At 39.4% G+C, this 7,693-nt stretch overlaps 1 long non-coding RNA gene across 1 annotated transcript; it reads left to right on the forward strand.

The window, feature by feature from the left end:
* Nucleotides 1–1,218: 1,218 nt before the first annotated feature.
* On the forward strand, nt 1,219–6,752 carry LOC144892524 (uncharacterized). The gene is made up of 3 exons (XR_013623724.1): nt 1,219–1,354; nt 5,329–5,461; nt 5,860–6,752. It is a non-coding gene; the product is annotated as an uncharacterized LOC144892524 (long non-coding RNA).
* The last annotated feature ends 941 nt before the right edge of the window (nt 6,753–7,693 follow it).

The raw sequence follows: 7,693 nt of genomic DNA on the forward strand, positions 1-7,693 counted from the left end.
ACACACACGTTTTAATGCCGGGGAATATAAGTTATACCAGGGCAGACATGCACGTCCAACAAAGTGTTTCCACACTTTCCAACAGATGAGGGCAACCACATATGTAACAACGCTTCCACCCGCACAAATCTATTACTTGAGGAAATGAAACACTTTCAGGCTTTTCAGTTTAAAGGAATCGGAGGGGTCTGTTTGATCCGTTACTTCTTGACTGCACCACCAATGGCCACTTCGGTCTTGTGCGGTGTTCATTGCACACTTCCTAAAAGTTTTCATTGTGCGCATTTGTGACCTGTGGACGTCACGGCGTTATGATGTAACACACTTAAACTTGGCATTCTATATATCTCAAGGTGGTTCAACAGTCGATTCATCTCCTGCGATTTGGGTGTTGTGAGGACGCCATCTCCATCCCGAGTTTGGGTGTTGTGAGGATGTTATTAGGCTAAGAACATATTTATATATCTCAGAGGATGAGTTGTTCATTTATGAAGTAAATTTACAATAAAATGTTCAAATAAAGGTTAAATTTAGTGATCCGATCTGCCAGGAACTTAGTTTTCACCAATTGAGATTTGGGTGATGATTTTTCGATCCAAAACCCCACTCCCTGAACAAGACTTATCAGCACTTGTACCCTTTTGGGTCGGACCTGCATTCTCAACCTGTCCATAAAATCACAGAAGGGATTATGAGTTTACCTTTCCTGGTGTTGTGGATACATCCTGTCAGTGCTCACGTGTGGATGTTTCCAATAAGAATATCACTCGTCCAATCCTACCCAGAACACCACTAATCTCATACCAAACGAATATCGACAAAATGCTCCTCTGAGTGCCCCCTCACCCTCAACACTGATCACGATTTCTGTGAAATATCTTTGATTAATTCTCACTTGTTCTCTTGTGTCCATCACACAGGAAACTGTTCCATCTGTTCCTCAGAAGATTATAGGGGTTTTCAGGTATTTGTACAATGGAATTCATAACATCGTTCCGACCTCCTTTCTGAAGGTATGATCACACACACATCACTCCAGAAACACACACACATTAAAATCCCAGAGGATATAAATACCACCATGGCATACATGCAGAGCCCACTGAACATGTACACACTTCATAACATGCCAGGACAACCACATACGCAGTAACATAGCCACTCGCAGAACCACATCTGTAACCACACACACCATGCAGAACATATCCCTGACTGTTGAGAGATAACTGATCATCTGTGGCCATTTGGTGAAATACCTCATTAATTCTCAATTATTGTTTTCTTCTGTCCATCACACATTTTTCATGTCTCTCAGAAGTCCGAAGTTAACATCCTTCCGACCTCCTTTCTGAAGGTATGATCGCAAACACATCACCCAAACACACGCTTTAATCCCAGAGTGGTCCTGACTTAACACACTCAAACATGGCGTCCTAGGTCAAGATGGTTGAACGCACGGTTAGTTTCCTGCAGTAGAACCATCAAGCAACTCATGGGCCGAAATTACACGTGTGGGTTTTGCGAGATTGTGTGATGTCTAGAACAGGTTTACTTATTTCAGTGGATGAGTTGTTCATTTATGAAGTAAATTAAAATTAAAATGTTCCTCCAGAGGTTAAATTTAGCGATCTGATCTGCCTGAAATTTATGGAGATCTTGGTGATGATCATGAGATCCAAGACCAGACTCGTCCCCGGGGTGGTCCCTCATCATCACTTGTACCATTTAGGGTCAAACGTGCATTCTCAACCTCTTATAACGAAACAGAAGTAAAGCAGCAGAGGTTGTGAGTGCAGAGGACAATGTAAAAGATACAGGTGATGTGATGAAGATGGCTAATGGACATCAAAAGGCAAATTCGGAAAAGTATCACCGCTCAAAAAGAGCTTGAGCGAATGTAGAAAAATTAATGTTTTCCCGGTGTTACCAGTGTTGCTTCGTTTGGGTTGAAGTCGCGTGAATGGAAATGGAGAGTTTGTGTTGAAATCACTTTGACGAGTATGGGTTAGTTTGGGCTGAAATGACGATTATGAGTTTTGGTTAGTTTGGGTTAAAATCACTTTGACAGGTGTTATTAATTATAATAACTAGAACTGCCACTTTGTAACTGTTGGCAGTGATGGTCGGGTGCAAAGACGTCCCACTTTGATCAGACACGTGACCAATGAAATCCTCTTTTTAAAAAAACTCGATTCAGAATTTGATTTTAAAAATGAAATTTAAAGGAATTCAAACAATACTCAGATTCAAAATAATTTTTAATAATGGCTGCCAGAAATGCAAACGCCGATGTTTAAATTACCAAACTGTATTCCAAAATACTCGTTAATAATGTGTGTGAAGTTTCACATCGTTCTTTTAAGCCGTACTGGAGTGTAAAAATAATTCTTCTTCTTCTTCTACATAAAGGTTTCTTCTTTTTCACATATATATAATATTCTGGCTGCCAGACCATGTGATCCATCACATTTACATTTTGTAAAGTTTGACTTCAACCGCATAAGCCGTTTCATGGAAAGTTATTTATTTATTTTACTTTGATCCAATATGGCTGCCCAACCACATGGCCTTTGAGATAAATAAATTAAAAAGTCCACCGCCAAGGATTGGGAAGGAGTTCATGTGTGTGATGTTTTGTGTTGATCGGATAAGGTTCGTTTTCTTTATCCAATATGGCTGACAAACAATGTGACCTATGACTTGATCGTTTTCAACATATATTTCCCAAGGCTGTTAGATCATATGTGTGGCGTTTCACATCGATCTAGTGAGCCGTTTTGGAGAAGGTTTGCATTTTCAAGCCAATATGGCTGCTGAATCATGTGATCAATGACATCATCAATACTAGAACGACACTCAGTAGAGAGCATACCTCGCCTGGTTGGCCATATCAATCAATGGTGAAGAATCCCTTAAAAAATTCTGCAAGCTGGATCGGATCTGGATCTTCACCAAAATTGAATCGATTCTTCTTTGTCTCAAACACACAACCTGTCCAACAAGTTTCGTCCAAGTCCATCCATAAACTTTTGAGATATCCTGCTATGCATCGTTTTTGGCCCTATCTCCCAATGGTGAAGAATCACTTGAAAAAAATAATAATAATAATCATATCCGAATCCATATTCAGATCTTCATCAAAATCCAATCGAATCGTCCTCGTCAGACACCCAACCAATCCACCAAGTTTCGTCCGAATCCGTCCACAACTTTTTGAGATATTTTGTTCACGGACAAAAGGACAGACAAACAGACAAGGGTGAAAACATAACCTCCATCCACCTTTGGTGGCGGAGGTAATAATTCTCCCATACAATTTTTGCCTAGATTACGCTCAATATATTTCAAACTGATTGGATTAAGCGTTGTACTTATGACCCGATTAAGTCTTGTATATGAAGGCACCCGTTGTACTTATGACCCGATTAAGTCTTGTATATGAAGGCACCGATGTCATGATCAACATATATTTTACTCCCCGTGGGGAGTTATTGACAATGTGTCAATTTTCAAATTTTTTCTTGGAGCGTTTTCAGAGATAGAGGTGCAAAGTTTTTTTTTTTGTTTTTTTTTTTTTCCAAAATGGCACCCGCACCTCGTGACCTATGATATCATTATTGTCATTTTTAAAAAATCTACTGCAGGAGGTGCTCCTTTGGTGAAAATTCTGTGGCAATCGCTCAAGCGGGTTGCAGAGAAAATGAATTTAAAGGAAAACAAGCATTGAGTATTGCGCTGCAATACATGTCCCCTACCGAAGTTCAAAGTGCCATAACTTTGTCAAAAATGATCGAATATGCAAATTTATGCACGGTTGATGATAGTTTTCAAACTTGATCTGAGGTATGCTGAGGCACATGTGTCATGCCTCGCCTCGTTGATAAGCCCGCAAGGTCGCTCCGTGGAGCGGCCTGCACGTATTGCACTGTGTGAATTATATAATTACCAACTCACGGTCTGAGGTACTAGCGATTCACGAGATATACATATTTTTTATATATTTTCGTTTAATTAACGATATCTTCCAAACCACGTGCCCTATCGCAAATTCCAAAAGGACATTTTAGTAGACTGACATGCTGAACAGATCTGTGAAGTTTCCCCCCGATTGGATCAAAAATGAGGGAGGGGCTCGGGTTTAAAGCTTCACGCTTAAAAACGTCATAACTCTGAAACCATGTGACGCATGACGTCATGCTCGCTGACTTTTTTGTTCATCATGGGTATGCGATTCTGCCTGCAAAGTTTGGCCTCGATCTGTCCAGCCGTTGCAGAGAAAAAGGGGTTTTCATGTTTTCACGAAAAACAATATGGCGGCCGAACCACGTGACCTGTGACGTCATAATTACCATTAGAATATTCTACAGACCGAGTCCCCCCTACGGTGAAAATTTGATCTCAATCGGTCGAATTATTGCAGAGAACATCTTTTTTAAAGGAAATTAAAACTTAAAATAGCACCGAGTTAAGGAGCATCAGAAATATCAGAATTCCCAAAGTTCAAAGTGCCATAACTTTGTCAAAAATGATCGAAGTGTCGTGAAGTTCGAACTTGATCTGTAACTTATCATGAGGAAACCATGTGCCAAGTTTGAAATCATTAGCATTAAGCGTTTAGAAAAAAAGTCCGGAAAGCTGTTCTTTGCGTGACGGACTGACGGAGGGACGGCGTGCAAACCTATAGTCCCCTCCGGTGTACATCGGTAGGGGACTAATAAACATCCAAAAACAGGAGAATTTTAAAAATATTAATAAACTTCACAAAAACAATTAGGTTCCAGTGTTCTGTCATTGTGTTCATTGAAACTGTCATTCTGGTGTTTCACAGGCAGGTTGTTTCATCAATGTATGTGTCGTCCTTCGGATGTCGGTAAACCTGGTCATCCCGTTTGTCGGCATTAGTTGTTGGACATTAAATATCCCATGGTGTCATTCGCGAAGAGTTGGCAACCTATCACTGGCACCATGAACAAATTACAAATTTCTTATACAACTATTGCTGGGAAGGTAATGGCAAACCACCCAGTATAGCCTTTACAAAAAAACTGTGTGTGTGTGTGTGTGTGTGTGTGTGTGTGTGTGTGTGTGTGTGTGTGTGTGTGTGTGTGTGTGTGTGTGTGTGTGTGTGTGTGTGTGTGTGTGTGTGTGTGTGTGTGTGTGTGTGTGTGTGTGTGTGTGTGTAAATGTGCATGTATTTGTATCATGTATAAGGGTAAGTGGGATCCATAGCTATAATGTATGAAGGATTTAATATTGCTTTGTCTAAATGCGTTGTGGGACTAAAACATTTTTCCTAAACTCAGTTTTCTGACATTTTTTTTTTTATAGATCGAACCTGACACCTGCCCATGGGAGCCCTCCATATGGAGCTCCCCAAAGTGCGCTCCAACACATTGGTTGACTCCAGCAACTGAGATCCCTGGAAATGAAACCGCATGTCTGGATGATATGGATGTTCACCGTAAGTTGATTTTGATGCTGAATGTAAAATATGTTGAGAGAACAAGAAAATAGTAGTGATTCGTAAGTTGGGCGGACTGTTTCATTGCATTACCTTTTGTAATAATTTCTTCATTGCAGATATAACAACAGGTTGAGAATTACTTGTATAACTGTGATTTTTGTGATTTTAAATGATATTTGGCCTCGTTTTATTCTCACACTGAAATGTTGGAATCATAATTATTTTCCACTCTTACAAGTGGCAACAACTTTCACCATGTTAATCCTCAGAGGAATTTGGAGTGAGGAACGGCTGATCTGCGTTTGTTTTGCCTAATTTGATTTCAAAGTCATCCAAGTAAAATTTTCTCTTTCTTTTGACCCATGTTTTGCTCATTGCAAACCCAAACCCTTCAGAATGTCTGGACTTCATTTCAATGGAAGATCAGGAAGAAGAGATGGTGGAGATTAACATCTACGAAATCATCTTTCATGTTGTGTGCAATTCTTTGGCAATTCGCTGGATTATTTTCTGTTTTACAAAGTGGATAAAGAGGCTGAAAAAGATGTACACCAATAAAATGCACCACAAAAAGAGGAAGACGAGATGCACTTGCAAGCTTGAAAGCAAAGGACCAACCCTATGGTCAAGTTCCTGGGGTAAGGTGCTGCAGGATATGTGGGCAAGAAGCTGACCCAATCATGGAGCGTTACCATGATGCTCCCCTACGAGCACACCCGACAACGACAACGACACCCACACCCTACAACGAGCTGACCCAGTAATGGAGCATTACCATGATGCTCCTCCACAATGAGCACACCCTACAACGACAACGACACCCACACTCTACAAAGAGCTGACCCAGTAATGGAGCATTACCATGATGCTCCCCTACAACGAGCTGACCCAGTAATGGGGCATTACCATGATGCTCCCCTACAACGAGCACACACCCTACAACGACACCCACACCCTACAACGAGCACACCTACAACAATGACATGATGCTCCCCTACAACGAGCTGACCCAGTCATGGTGCTTTACCTCAAGCTTAAGAGGGGTTGGATGACGTGATGCTTCCCCAAAACGAGCTGCACAGAAACTTGCGGAAATGTGCCAGGCAGCTCTACATCACGCATTTCTTCCACTCTGGTCCCTACAGGTCAACAGCATCATCACCCTGTCCTGCTTCTTTTTTTTCTGACACGATATTTTTCTGATGCCCTGGAGTATCCTGAACATGAAATTGAATGTTAACATTGCAGAAGGTGGGATGAACTGGTCATTTTGGCCAAAACAGTCATTGCAGCAGTAATTTGTGCGGTCATTATGACTAATACATACAAATGTAACTAATACATACAAATGTAACTAATACATACAAATGTAACTCATACATACAAATGTAACTGTAATACATACAAATATAACATACATACAAATGTAACTAATACATACAAATGTAACTAATACGTACAAATTTAACTAATACGTACAAATGTAACTAATACGTACAAATGTAACTCATACATACAAATGTAACTGTAATACATACAAATATAACATACATACAAATGTAACTAATACGTACAAATGTAACGAATACGTACAAATTTAACTAATACGTACAAATGTAACTAATACATACAAATGTAACTAATACATACAAATGTAACTAATACATACAAATGTAACTAATACATACAAATGTAACTAATACAATATACATACAAATGTAACTACTACGTACAAATGTAACTGTAATACATACAAATGTAACTAATACATACAAATGTAACTAATACATACAAATGTAACAAATACATACAAATGTAACTAATACATACAAATGTAACTAACACATACAAATGTAACAGTTATACATACAAATATCATCGCAGTAATTTGTGTGGTCATTATGACATTAATACATAAAATGTAATGGTAATACACATAAATGTAACAGTAATACATACAAATGTAACAGTAATACATACAAATGTAACAGTCATCAAATTTGGCCCACATACCAAGTATGACCCGTGGATTGTCCGAAGGGTATTTTAAGCACTCAAGTAAGCGCTGCAATGGAACTGTTGATAAGGAACTAGAACTAGTCACTAGATTAGATAAGTGACTAGTAATTCGGACTTATGAAGATCAGGCATTCAAAGATGAGCGTTTGGAGTTCACTCGTCCTGTCGTTGCTTTTATCATTGTAATCCTCCACAATCATAATCTACAAT

Source organism: Myxine glutinosa, chromosome 6, assembly GCF_964187855.1.
Source record: "Myxine glutinosa chromosome 6, kmMyxGlut1.1, whole genome shotgun sequence".
NCBI lineage: Eukaryota > Metazoa > Chordata > Myxini > Myxiniformes > Myxinidae > Myxine > Myxine glutinosa.